The sequence below is a fragment of the Hylobates moloch genome, unplaced genomic scaffold (genome assembly GCF_009828535.3).
Source record: "Hylobates moloch isolate HMO894 unplaced genomic scaffold, HMol_V3 SCAFFOLD_1, whole genome shotgun sequence".
Classification (NCBI taxonomy): Eukaryota; Metazoa; Chordata; class Mammalia; order Primates; family Hylobatidae; genus Hylobates; species Hylobates moloch.
In genome coordinates, this window is record NW_026652276.1 from 195,190,797 (window position 1) to 195,205,720 (window position 14,924).

General features: G+C 34.8%; 1 protein-coding gene and 1 long non-coding RNA gene across 2 annotated transcripts in view; one reads left to right on the forward strand and one right to left on the reverse strand.

The window, feature by feature from the left end:
• The window catches only part of FOXP2 (forkhead box P2), a 607,622-nt gene that overhangs the window by 269,877 nt on the left and 322,821 nt on the right, over nt 1–14,924 (forward strand). The window lies entirely within an intron of this gene.
• The window catches only part of LOC131380914 (uncharacterized), a 53,681-nt gene that overhangs the window by 25,996 nt on the left and 12,761 nt on the right, over nt 1–14,924 (reverse strand). The window contains exon 2 of the long non-coding RNA XR_009209206.1: nt 13,671–13,746. This is a non-coding gene — a long non-coding RNA (uncharacterized LOC131380914). The remainder of the gene's footprint in view (nt 1–13,670; nt 13,747–14,924) is intronic.

Sequence of the window (14,924 nt, forward strand, 5' to 3'; positions counted from 1 at the left end):
CTGTTCTCATGATAGTGGAATAAATCTCACAAGACGTGATGATTTTATTAAGAGCAGCTCCCCTGAACGCACTTTCTTGCCTGCTGCCATGTAAGACAGTGTCTTTGCTCCTCTTTTGCCTTCCACCATGATTGTGAGGCCTCCCCAGCCATGTGGAACTGAGTTCATTAAACCTGTTTGTCTTTATAGATCACCCAATCTCCAATATTTCTTCATAGAATTATGAAAATGAACTAATACAGTAAATTCGTACCAGTAGAGTGGGGTGCTGCTATAAGGATACTCAAAAATGTGGACGTGACTTTGGAACTGGGTAACCAGCAGAGATTGGAACAGTTTGGAGGGCTCAGAAGAAGACAGGAAAATGTGGGAAAGTTCAGATTTCCTAGAGACTTGGAAGGCTCAGAAGACAGGAAATTGTGGGAAAGTTTGGAGCTTCCTAGAGACTTGTTGAATGATTTTGACCAAAATTTCCGGGCTGAGGTGGTCTCAGATGGAGATGAGGAACATATTGGGACCTGGAGCAAAGGTGATTCTTGATATGCTTTAGCAAAGAGACTGGAGGCATTTTGCCCCTGCCCTAGAAATCTATGGAACTTTGAACTTGAGAGAGATGATTTAGGGTATCTAGCAGAAGAAATTTCTAAGCAGCAAAGTGTTCAAGAGGTGACTGGAGGTTCTTAAAAGCATTCAGTTTTATTCATTCACAAAGATGTGGTTTGAAATTGGAACTTATATTTAAAAAGGGAGCAGAGGATAAATGTTTGGAACATGTGCAGCCTAGTGATGCAATAGAAAAGGAAAACCCATTTTCTGAGGAGAAATTCAAGCAGGCTGCAGAAATTTCTGTAAGTAACAAGGAACCAAATGTTAATCACCAAGACAATGAAAAAAATGTCTTCAGGGCATATCAAAGGTCTTCATAGCAGCCCCTCCCATCACAAGCCAGGAGATCTAGGAGGAAAAAATGGTTTTGTGGGCCAGGCCTTGCTGCTTTTTGGAGTCTGGGGACTTGGTGACTTGCATCCCAGCCATGGGTAAAAGGGACCAACTAACAGCTCAGGTCGTTGCTTCAGAGGGTGCAAGCTCCAAGCCTTGGTAGCTTACCTGTGATGCTGAGCCTGCAAGTGCACAGAAGTCAAGAATTAAGGTTTGGAACCTCCGCCTAGATTTCAGTGGATGTATGGGAATGCCTGCATGTCCAGGCAGAGGTATGCTGCACAGGCAGAGGGCTCATGGAGAACCTCTGCTAGGGGAGCACAAAAGGGAAATGTGGGGTGGGAGCCCCCACAAAGGGTCCTCACTCTGGTACTGCCTAGTGGAGCTGTAGGAAGAGGGCCACCATCCTCCAGAATCTAGAATTATAGATCCACTGACAGCTTGTACCATGGGTCTGGAAAAGCTGCAGACACTCAACACCAGCCTGTCAAAGCAGCCAGAAGTGGGTCTGTACCCAGCAAAGCCACAGGGGCAGAGCTGTCCAAGACCATGGGAACCCACCTCTTGGATCAGCATGACCTGGATGTGAGACATGGAGTCAAAGGAGGTCATTTTGGCACTTTAAGATTTGACTGCAGCACTGGATTTCAGACTTGCATGGGGCCTGCAGCCCTTTTGTTTTGACCAATTTCTCCCATATGGAATGTGTGTATTTACGCAATGCCTGAATCCCCATTGTATCTAGGAAGTAATTAACTTGTTTTTGATTTTACAGGCTCATAGGTGGAAGGGACTTGCCTTGTCTCAGATGAGACATTGGACTGTGGACTTTTGAGTTAATGCTAAAATGAGTTAAGGCTTTAGGGGACTGTTGGGAAGGCATGATTGATTTTGAAATGTGAGGACATGAGATTTGGGAGGGGCTATAGTGGAATGATATGGTTTGGCTGTGTCTCCACCCAAATCTCATCTTGAATTGTAGCTCCCATAATCCCCATGTGTCATGGGAAGGATGCAGTGGGAGGTAATTGAATTATGGGGGTGGGTTTTTCCCATGCTATTCTTGTGATAATGTATAAATCTCACAAGATCTGATAGTTTTATAAAGGGCAGTTCCTCTGCACCTGCTCTCTTGTCTGCTGCCATGTAAGACCTACCTTTGCTCCTTCTTTGCCTTCCACCATGATTGTGACGCCTCCCCAGCCATGTGAAACTATGAGTCCATTAAACCTCTTTTTCTTTATAGATTACCCAGTCTCAGGTGTTTCTTCATAGCAGTAAGAAAATGGACTACTACATCTTTCCTTTTCTTTTTTTTCCAACTTCACCTTCCTTTCACCCTTTTTGATAAAAAATAAGAAAGAAGTGTTTTGCCTTGATTTCTCCTGATAACCATCTTTTGACTGTGAGGAAAACCTGATTCAGAATAAACCCAATTTTGTGGAGCCTTGTTGATACTATTATATCACTAAGTCAATCTACTCCCAAACCTTCCCTATTACTTCTGAATTTCCTATTGTGTGAAACTAAGGTTCCCTCTTCCTTAACCCAGGAAATTTGGTTTTCTGATACTTATGAACAAAAAAATTCCTAAGCATTGTAATATTAGGGCCAAATATTCATTATCAGGAAAATGGAAAATTGGTGGTGGAAAGCTACTACAACATTTACAGTCTAAGATATATTCTAAGATATACAGTCTATAAGATAAGTTGTAAAGCCTAAGTTTAAGATACAGAAAATATAGTCAGCATTCAATTATCCAAACTAATAAAGATGAGCCAAATAGCATGTCAGCTAACTTTTCAAACCATTCAAAAATTGTTTTATTTGCTTTGGGTATTGTTTGGCATTTCATGGACAACTTAAATACTTTATGCTCTTGAAACCAATCAGTGAAGATACATTTAAACTTTACTAGCAAGTGCTGATAATTTTTTGGTTTGTTTAGTCTCATTAACACAGTGTTGGAATAGGACACCATCATTGCCAACTAAGATAGAACTGCCCTACCTTTCTTTCTCTTCAGACTATTTTCGGTTCCTCTAGTTAAAGCAATGGTTTGATTTCAAAGGTCTCTCATCAGAGAAATATTAGGGAAATATGAATAAACATTAGGAACAGTACTCAAATCATGATCAAATTATATAATAAATTATATTTAGTCTTAAATGTCAATAAGAACTTGAAAGCACAATTTGCCTAGGATAATTAAGAATTGATTTCAGTCTCATGTAAGAAAGTAGAGAAAAACATGCAGGGGAATGCCTCAGTGGACTTAAATTCTTCTAACCAATATAAAAGAATGGCTGACAGTGTAAAAGGAAAGAGGATGTTGGGAGGTAGTTGCCATATTAAATTAGAGTTTAAATAGGCCAAGAAAGACAATCCTAGCTATAGTCAGAAAGAGACTATATGCTTTAGGAACGGAGATTTCAAATATAATTTGTTCAGCCATAATGTCTTAGCTCTGTGCCTAAGAAAGCTTAACTTATAAAAGTTATTTCAGTGAGGCAAAAAGTTTTATGAGCAAGATAGTCAACTAGTTTTTTTATAGAAAATTTAGAAATACTTTTATATAGCAATTAGTATATATTCACAAAACTCAGTAAATTTTACCTTTGATAACATCTTAAGTCCTTCTCTTCACTTTTTGCATTGTCATTAATTCAGAATGTTTTAAACATTATTAAAAACTTGTTTGCAAAGTGTTATGAAAGCAAAGTAAAAGCCCACTCCAAAAAAGCAGCTAAGTGGTTTATGGAATGCATTTTTTCCCCTAGACTTGATTGCTAGTTCTTGATAAAGATTGAAAAGTAACCTAGAATGGGCTGTGTAATGTGAATAATACTTCTGGGTCATTAATTATTTCTTTTAGTTACAAAGATTCGCCATAGGAACAATGCCTAAAGATCTGAATGAGCCCAGAGCCAAAAGTGCTGAAAGGGAACTTGGATGAAGGTGGAAAAAAAGGTTCAAAAATAAAATTCAAACAATGTCGCTATGATGAAACTATGGTGGCCAGGGAAGGGGGAAGGAGTGGAACAATAGTGTTTAAAGAAAGAGACAAATGTAAAAAATACAATGAACTTACAGTTAAAGGTTAATAAAAAATTGAGATTCATAATCATGAGAAAAGTATCAAGGACAGCAAATGTTAAGACTGATGTAAGCTTACAAAAATGGCAACGAAAATATAAGCAGATATTTTTGAGCTATGTTCAAATCAAAAGAACAATGAATAACTTAATGCTTAGGACAAATGCTGTGATACTCATAGATTATGGTCACAAAGTAGAATTCTGGTTCTAAGTCCTTTCTTCTCTGTCAAGGATAGTGAGCTACAGTTGGTAGAAAAAACAAAACAAAACATGTTTCAGATGAATACTATGCTAAATAAGCAACAGTGAGACAGAATGCCATGCTAAACAACTTCTGGTTATCCCAGAACAAAAGTGGGTGATGCCTGAAATATGAAAAATAGAAAGAATTTAAATACTGGAGATGAGCTCAAGGGGCATATTTTTTAAAGTAGGGGAGCTGGATACTTAAGCAGAACTTCCATATTGGTTTAGTGGTTTTGATAATTAAATAGAAGGTCTGTGAGCCTTCAGAAGTGGTGGTATTAATAGAAACCAAAATGTTTTTCAGTAAGCATATGCTATGAAAAATCAAACTTTTAAAAAAATATGCATTCAGCAAATGCTAAAGATATAATTACTTCTGATTATAGCAAGCATTTTGACAAAATCTTTGAAAGTATGTAGGTGAACAAGTAAGGGGACAAAAGACGAGGGAATTAAGAGGAGCATAGCTATTTGGATGAGAAAACTCAAAGATTACTTGTTAAAGGGTGAATGACAACTGGAAGAGAAGTCTATGATTGACATGGCAGAGGCCCTATCATTTTCAACATTTCTCAGTGACTTTGGGTGAGAAAAAAATAGGAGATGTGACTATCAAATTTAAGTATGATACAAAGGTGGGAGGAATAGTTAATATAATTCTTATTCAAATAGATCTCAATGGGATAATAGATCAAAACAAAGAAAGTAAAATGTAATAGAGAGTCACCCATTCTTCTATTCTGTATTCATTTATTAAGCACCTTTTATATGCAAAGCACTTGGTTTGTTCCTAATGAGGCAAAGATAAGACATGATCCTGCTTTAGAAGTGTGGAAGAGAAGACATTTTAACATTAATTACAATTAAAGATAAACCCTACTATACTATATGCCCGTACAAATTGTTATGGAAGCTCAGGGTTGTGAATAAATAATGCATTGAGTGCAAAATATCTGACATAGGATTTTGGATGACTCGTAAAATAGTAGGCATCCTTAGTTTAATGTTTTGTAGGAAAAAATATGTCAGTGGCATAAGGCGAGTGTCTTAAAATATAAAAGCATTAACATTGTAATGTTTAAACAAAGTAAACATGTATTTTTTTTTTGGTTCTGAGCACACCTTTCAAAAGGATCTGATTAGAAATGACAGACAAATATGCACAGAGATGTAGAACCACGAGGGGGTGGCAACTAAATAAATTCTCTTTACAGTTAATGAAGAAAAAACACAACAACTGAGTAAATTATAGCTACATAATTTTTTTCATGTTGCAAATTGTAAACTCTTACTTGATCTTTTAAAACGTGCTAGCTAAAGATGCTTGTAATGTTATCCTAAGATACCCTTGGATTCAGACGTTGCCTTCTTTCGTATCCCTTCCTTTGCTGCTGATATTTGTATGTATATGTGTATGTTTGCATTTATGTGTATTTTTAAAAAAATTACATCCATGACAAGGGAGCAAACTTATCATTGCTAAGCGCTAGACTTGTTGTTCCTGTCTATAAGAGATATTTGCTTGTAGGTCTTCAGTAATTTTCATTAAAAATATTTGTTAGACTTTTATTTAATTCAAGTCCTTCTTTTTAAGAGGCATTTCATTTTAAAGTTGACTTTAACCAACTGAATTAAACTGTATCCTAAATTTATGAATTAGCCTTAAGTACTTAATTTCTTTTTGGAGCTCATTTTCCCCTTCAATTCTATACTAGTTTCATTGTAATGATGGTAGTGTTGAATTTCATGAAATTTGTTCCTCATAAAATTTAACACATATATTGAAGGTTGGTGACAGTGTTTCAGCTTGGTGAGGTATACATTTATTTTAATCAATGGCCAGTTAGCTCACTTAGCTACCCATATTGTTAATGAAGTGGAGGTCGTGGAGGTCATGGATTTCATCCCAGTGCAGGCCAGCAAGCTTCTCTTTGTTATGTGGCACAGGATACGCCCCTCACCCCAGCCAGCTGGCTGGCAAATGTGTGCAGTTGGTGACAAGGAGAACTGGGTGAGACTATGTAGATGGATTGGTGCAAATTCGTCACCATAGCTGGGAAAATAACCCTGAGCAAATGCCTTCCTAATGGACAACACATGGTTGTTTATATTCAATTGAATTACAGATATATAGTTTGCTGTTTGTTAATTTTACTTCCAGAAAATCTCACTTTTATTTAATAGATAAAATACTTTCTTCTTTTAAAATTTATTGGTTTAAAATTTTATAACTATATTTGACAAATAATTTGCACTTTGTTCTCATATAATCTAATTATTTTACATTTAGATTTCCATAGCTTTTTAGAACAGTATGGATTTGCAGTAGTCTCATTTAGTTTTTGAGGAAGGTGATGGGCAAAAATCACATGATTTTGATGAGAGCAAATCAGTCTGTACTGAATATTAATCATGAAAAAATGTTAAATCAAGCACATAATCTTTGGTTAGTGGCATTCAGACGTCTCTTCCTCTGCATTTATTAGTATGATTTGGGTAAAAGAGTAAATTCAGTATTGTCTTGATATTTGGAAGTGTGTGTGCTTTAACCAGCACAAATTAAATTAAGCTATTCACTACTTTCAAAAAGGGTGCTTAATAATGTTGAGTAAGCTTTCAAACTCAGTTTACTTCAGCATATGCTAATTACTCTCATCTAATCATGTAATTAATATGAACATAGCTAGGATTCACTTTTAATTTTTTTTCTTTCTGCAGACTCAGACAAAATAGCATGACTTATATTTAAAAATTACAATTTAACAAACCAAGTCTAACTTTTCCTTTAAAGGCAGTATATATTTCAGTTTGTCATCTCAGACATTTTGTAAGAGGTGACCTTAGCATAATGGTATACATTCTATTTTTTTAAATGCTGAGTTTGATTTAATACAGCAGAACCCTATTTTATTCTTTCAGCCTAATTAATCAGCATATATCAAAACCTTAGTTTCAGAATAAGTAGATTATAGAACGTACACAGAGAATTCCTGTTAGACTCAAAATGGCTCTTTTGAACCTATTCATGATTTTGATTCTAATACTAAATGTAAAATATAAATGTTAAAACTGAGCACCACTATTGGTAAGGAAGTCTGAGAGCCATGGAATATATAATTATCTGGGCTTTTCAGAAATTAAAGCTCTGCAGTTTTCATTGTATGATTTTTTACATTGAAATGACTTCTGTGTTTAGAGAAGATTAATCTCTTTAGATCTCTAAAAGACCATTTCAGACCACTAGAGTCTAACAATAGCCCTTTACTAAGATTTTTCAAGTTGTTTCAATCTAATTTTTACAATAAGCTGTGGTGCAGTACGATTGATAGCAACTGTAATGTAGATTACTTTTTATGAAAAAATGTAGTTTCAGAATTTCCCTATAGAAAGTGCTTAGTACTTCTCATACTTGATTGCCAAAAAAACAATTACATCTCTACCATCTATGGCTATTTGACATGCCATACAAAAAAGAAATATATTTAATTCTTCAGATTTTTTTGTGGAAACTTAGGAATGTGCTACTAATCATTTCCCCCAAAATTCCTATTTTTATGAGTTTTGGGGTTTTTACCGTCAGTATGAATTTTTCTGTCAGAGTACAGACCCATTGACAATACAATTATTTAAAAATCTAATTACTTTCACCTGTTTAAATAAGTGAACTCCATGCAGAAAAACGTGTGCAAACTACCACAGGAAGCAGTAGAACTCATGCTCAAGGAAGGCTTTCCAGGCATCTTTTTTGTCCCTTGAGGTGTTTATGTCCTTTGAGAAGTCTGTATGGATTTGGTCTATAGCCACAGATTTGTGACTAAATGGCTGTGTGATCGAAACTACTAAACAGTAATAAGGCTTGGTAATAGCTGTTTGAGGTTTATTTCAAAAGCTTCATGTCTAATCTCATTAGAATACCTATGGGTACAAATGTTATTTTCCCCTTGTGTGTTCTAACCATAGAGTAAACGATGGATCATAATTAATGCACTAAAAAGGCACATTTTGCCTTTGTTTTTATGTTACAATACATAGTTCACATAAACCTAACAAATATGAATATTTTCTTTTCCTTTTTTGTTTTGTTTTGTGTTTGTTTTAACTAAAAAGCCAGTACTCATATATATAGAAAGAGGAGTTGGATGTTTGTCAATATACTCATCTGGCTTTAAATAAATAAAAACAAAAAGAATAATTTACTAATAGTCTTCCAACATGTTTGAAGAACAGCTTGCTGTTTGTTTGGGAGGTGAGTGGAATATGTGTTATGAAATTTCTCAGCAGCAGTAGTTATACATTTTCAGTTGATAGACTTTTAAGCTGTCACATCCTTATTTTCTTTTCCTGGCAACAATTATTGCATCATGAAATGAAGATAATTGTAATTTTGTTTTGTCTTAGATGCCATTTATAAGATATGTTATACGTATTATTACCTCTCATTCCTATTAGACTTTTTTTTTTCTAAAATTAGAGTTCAGTTGATTCAGGGGAATTATACTACAGCCTTTAAAGCATTATTAGCATTTTGTTAAGATTGGGTATTAAGGAATTCAAATGACCAGGTCTGTTATTAGAATAAGGAAACAAATTCCACTTAACTATTTTGATTTTTTTGCCTTCCCCTTCAATATGTAGAGCATGTGCATTGTGCAGAGGCTAACTTACAATATGTATGTTTCTGTGTGTTTTATATCATATCTAACAAATACTTTAATAGTATTAAATAGTACAGTTCAGAAGTTTTAAACTCATATGAGCTTTTGAGAGTCAAACAAAGCCCATGAATGAATAAAGTGGTCTCTTAGCAATAAATTAGGAAGTGATGGAGACTGTGACAGAACTGGAGATGGCAGTCCCCTTTTGAAGGTATTCAAATTCAGTTACTTTAAAACATTTTGTCTACTGTCACTATCAAGGAAAACACTTCTGCTGACTAAATGTGGTCTTTGAAAATACCAGTTTGAGACTTCCAAAAAGCCCGGCTTTTCAGTATATCCTCACCCAGGGATTGTCTACCATGGAGCAATCATTGTTGTGGCCCCTCCAGTCAGACCCCCTTATTCTCAAGACTGTATCGTAATTTGCCAGTATAAGTAATGATAAGTTACTAAATATCATCATCTGACTAATAGAACTATGAACTACAAAACAAACAAATAGAATCTTAAAATTAATGCTTTGGAATACATGTAGTACATCTTTGAACTATCATAGGTACTTGATTTTTGGAAGCCATTTCCCCTGAGCCCTAAGTCTAAAAGTTTCAATCTGTTCTCATCTACTGTTCCCTGTTCCTCATTGATGTACTAACACTACTTTCTAATTGATACTTCGTTTCTCTAAAGCTAGCATTTCCAGTCTAAAGTCGTGGAACATCACCTCCTTCTAGTGAAGACAAGAGTATATCTGTAAGAGAGATGACTAAATAAGCACTATAATTCATTTGCCATTTTTATAAATATGCATATCATATACATAATTCTATATGTAACCAGTTAAGGTTCTTTGGTATTGGCTTTGTACACTGAAAAATATCTGGTTCTCATAAAAATTAAGTACTACACAGAAATTAGTGAAATAGACACATTTGTTTGGGCCCAAGGCAAATACTACTCCAGTTTTCCTAACTGTTAGTAAAACATCTGTCTGATTTTAAAAGCTGAAAGGCATGCTAATTATTTTCTTTAATTTTTAATTATTATTTTTAGTTGCAATGGTACCCTCACTAGTCTGAAGTGACTTTTGAAACCTGTTTTATTTACAGTATAAATTTCTAATTGAACTAAATTATACACATTGGTTAGTACTCCATGGTATATAGAATTTGAAAACAAAATTCGGTATTTCATACAGAACATTGAGAGCACTAACTGGTAACACTATTTTAAAATCCCCTGATTGATATATATGGCTTTTTTAAAAAAACCAAACAGAACAAATGTCACTATACTTAAAATTCATTATCTGAAATAGAGTGCCATTTTGAAACTATAGATCATTTTAGGTAGTTTATAATCACTGTGCCAAATGGCACTATAACCATTTAACATTTAATATGTCAAACCTTCCAGTTTTGGAGGCAGGGTTGATCATAGTCAGAGCCTTAACTATGGGTGTTATCCTGAAGAAGAGTGGCAGAACAAGTGGTTGTAAAATACCTCTACCATTTTTGAGAATTATTACTCTCTAGGGGACCCATAAAGAGGACTGAGCAGATTGGCAAGAAGGTCTAACCTCATGGCTAGAGAACATTCCAGACACATACATAGTTTCAACAGTGATGCATGCTGCTAACTGCTGTTGTCTGGGTAGCACTGTTCCAAGTGCTTAAATTATGTGCTTGTAAACAGAACTCTTGTGACATAGTTGGTGACTAGACCACTTTGACCAACATTTTTACCTACAGCTTTGACAACAAGGTATAATTGACAACAATATTACCTATAGCTGTGTTACAAACCATCCAAAAATATAGTAGCTTAAAACAACAATCATTTATTTTGCTTACAAATTTGTCATTTTCACAGGGCTTAGCTGGAAAACTTGTCTCTGCTCTGCATGGCTTCAGCTGGGGCTGCTAGACTGACATTGGAGGATCGAGCCACTTAAAATAGTGCACTTCCAAGGCTGGCATGTTGGTTCTGGCTGCTAGCTGGAAACTCAGCCAGGGTTGTCTACTGAGTGCCTTGATTTCTCTCAAGATGGACTGTTTGGGATTCTTCACAATATAGCAATAAGTGTTATAAGAGGATTCTAAGTAGGAAACTGCAAAGCTCTTTTCTAGTGCAGAAAGTCCAAGAAGATCACTTCCATCACATTCTATTTGTGTAGCAAGTAAGTAAAGTCAGCCCAATTTTAAGAGGAGGGAAACTAGCCTCCATCTTACAATAGGACAAGTAGTCAAGAATTTGTGGCTATCTTTATAACAGCAGAGGGGGTGAATTTTGGTACTGATGTTCCTTGTCCAGGTGGAGTAGTCATTCATATGCCAAGAGTTCTGTTCAATCTACTTGGAGTACGCCTCCTGATTGTAAATGCTGAATCCATGTTTACCATCACCTGCACCTTCTTGTTTCTCTCGTTCTGCTCAGAATAAGCTGATCTTGCTTAAACACTGCTAAAAGAAAAGGATGTGAAGGCCCATAACAAATGCCTTGATGCTTCATATAGTGTCTCTCTCCTTTAAAACAGTCATGATATACAAAAGTTAACCAATAAACAATTTTGATAGCTACATTATATCAAAAACATGAGAATATAGATTTTGTCCATATGATTCTGATATGTAGAAATTTTGAATCCCTTTATTTAAGCCTCTATCAACAGATTTTTAAGGCATTGTATAACATATTAAATTTTATTATACTGATTATATATTCATTGTATTATACTCTTAACCGAGTTCCTTCTATATATAGATTTGTCATTAATCGTTATGCTTATCAAAAAATCATATTCAAGGGATTATATTTCCCTGCTCATTTCTATTATAAAACCAAAGGTGTATCTTAATGGAAAACATTTTGGTTAGATGTTGTAAGTATTATCACTCATAGAAATACACTATGAGAGTAAAGAAAAAGTGTTCAATGTTCTGATTTAACCCACGTACATAAAATCTATTAATGATATTGAGTAATGCTTGTTCAAAATTTAAAGTATTGGGAAAAAATTATGTTGCCCTTTGTATGGCTCCTGCTTTATGCTTTAGAAATTTGATTAAGTTCTATGTCAGTCTCAGATGGTGTTTTCCCCCTTACTTTCAACTTTTCTTTATTACCTTGTACTCTTTCTAATATGTGAATTTACTGACCCTTCAGATGTCTTCTCATTAGATGTACTTGTATGGTTCATTAAAGTGTCCTTAGACAGATAGAGATCACACAGAACACCAAGGTATGCAATGTCCAATCCCTCTCTGAAGCAAAAGAGTCGTGCCCCAATGGCTTTAGGGGCATCCGCTTGTCATGCAGTTGGCTTTCGGCCAACAGACATGAACAAATTAGTAGAGTGTACCTGTGTTGGCTCTGTTCCTAGCCTCGTTTATGTAATTGATGTCTGGTGGCCTCATTATGGATCATTAGCATATCAACATGATGTCTGAGCCTGGCAAAGTGCTGCTTGTTGTTAGGCATTAGCGATTTACCATAACATATAAAGCAAGAGAACCTGGACATTCTAACTAGGTCCCTGGCAAAATCAAATGGTAACACAGGAAGCTCAAATTCAGAAACTTAACTTAGAGTTCCTGTGTGTTTGAAATGACTTTGGATTTGTGTTAGATTATTTTTTGTTAATTACAGAAGATATCTTTGTCAATAACAATACTGAATTTGTGGTTCTTTTAAATATTTTTGATTTTTTTACATTCATTAATTTGTTTGTACTTGTGACCAGTAGTAGTAATTATGTTTTAAATAGAACAGGTTTCTCACTCAAAGAAATAATATAATTGGAGATAGTTTTGACTTTAATGAATGAAAGAATTTAGTGTAAAACTGACTATTCTCAAAATAACAGAGGAACCCTGTTTTATTTTGGAGCCAAACTAAAGTGCATTGTTTTGCTTGTCTGGAGTTGTTCTCATAAAATGTCCTTTAGATTACTGGTTATTTATGACGTAAAACGAAAGAATGTTAAATAAGTATATTCCTTATCTCAAATAGGAATACTCCTTTTTATTTATTTATTTTTTTGAGATAAGGCCTCTTTTGGCAGTGGTGCTATCAGGGCTAACTACAGCCTGGACCTCCTGGGCTCAGTCAATCCTCCTGCCTTAGCCTCCTAAGTAGCTGGAACTAGAGGCACATGCCACCATGTCCAGCTAATTTTTTTTTTTTTTTTTTTTGTAGTAGCGATAAGGTTTTGCCATCTTGCGCAGGCTGGACTCAAACTCCTGGGCTCAAGTGATCCTCCTGCCTCAGCCTCCCAAAGTACTGGTGTTACAGGCGTGAGCCACCACACCTGGCCAACAACTTAATACTTCTGTTTTAAGGTAGATGATACATCTTGGAGATGCTATTGTTAACATTTACTACAATAAATATAGAATAAAAATAAATAAAAAATCTTTTAAAAAGATAAATATATGTAGGGACATTGTATTTGATGTAAAAGATATATGTTTTTCAGAGTGGAAAAATAAACCTTGCATTTGGATTATATTTGTTTTTACCCACAATCTGCCACTTAATTTAATAGTCAAAGATGTTCAATTAATGAAATGAAAATAATTTTAAAATTCTAATATGTTTAGTGCCCCTTTCTGCCCTCCCCGCCCCTGAGAGTATCTTTTTAATTTTCTAACTGCCCCCAGCGTCTTGTATATACTAACTACTAAATAAATGTTTAAACAGTAAATGAATGAATGAAAATTACATTTACCTTTTTTATGTAATGTACTTCTATTTTTATACAGTTACCAAAGTGAGAATGTTTTATTGTGGACCGTTAGGCAATACTGACAAAAGAAATGAAGAAAATAGAAATCAATAGTAATATTTACTGTTAACATATTGGCTTATCTGCAGATATGTTCTGTATATCCATATGAATATATGTTTTTAAAAGAATATAACAGTATTCACATATTGAGTATTTCTGTGTATCATATATTCTACCGAGTGCTTTATTATCTCCTTTCATCTTCACATCACCAATTTAGATGAACTATGAGAAACAAATACTCAAAAAGACTTGGATAGCTTGGCAATGGTATTATAGGTAGTAAACAGTAGATGAAGGATATTATTCCCAGGAAAACTTAACTATAACAAAAATATCTGTCCTGTTCTCCAATCTTATGAACACCAGGTACTCCCTAAATCCTTATATTCTATTAAAAAAAAAAAACTGTTTGAAAGCATCAACCTAAGAATGAAGGCAATTCCCCCAAAGATCATATAATGGGAACAATTTTTTCATTGATAGGGTAACTATATAAATTTTCATCCAATCTTGTACGCTTGGGAATGTGAAAAGAGGTGCTATTAATAATTAGGCTAGGACAACATGAGTAAACAGAGCATCTCCTGGGAAAACTGGGAAAAGAACGGGGAAAAGGACGTGCATTTTAAAATAAAAACTATTTTAAAAGCACTGACTGAGTACTCTATGTGAGTTTTCTCATTTTACTACTCACAACTGCAGATATTTTTACGTCAATTTCCCCAAAAGAATACAGATTCTCTGAGAAGATAAGTACTCAAGCAACTTCTCACAAAATTAGTGACTGATGAGCCGGGGATTTACAGCCAATTCTGTCCAATTCCAAAGCTCCTATTCATTTCACTGTTAGTTTTTTTTTTTTTTTTCCCACGTGTAAATAAAACAAGGTTAATCTGTTCTCGACAAGTAAATAATTGCCATACATTGTAAAGGAACTGACTGGAAATGTAGATTGCTTAACATGTTTAAGTTAACCATGAAGATTTTGAACCTTGTTTTCATACTCTTTCTTTTAAGCTCCTATTATAAGTGAATTTTACATTTTTAATTGTCATTTAAGGATTTATCTGTACATTTGTGTAATCATACTGGCATGAAATCATAGAATGAAACTTCTTTTTTTTTTTGAGTTGGAGTCTTGCTGTGTTTCCCACGCTGAAGTGCAGTGCGGTGATCTTGGCTCACTGCAAG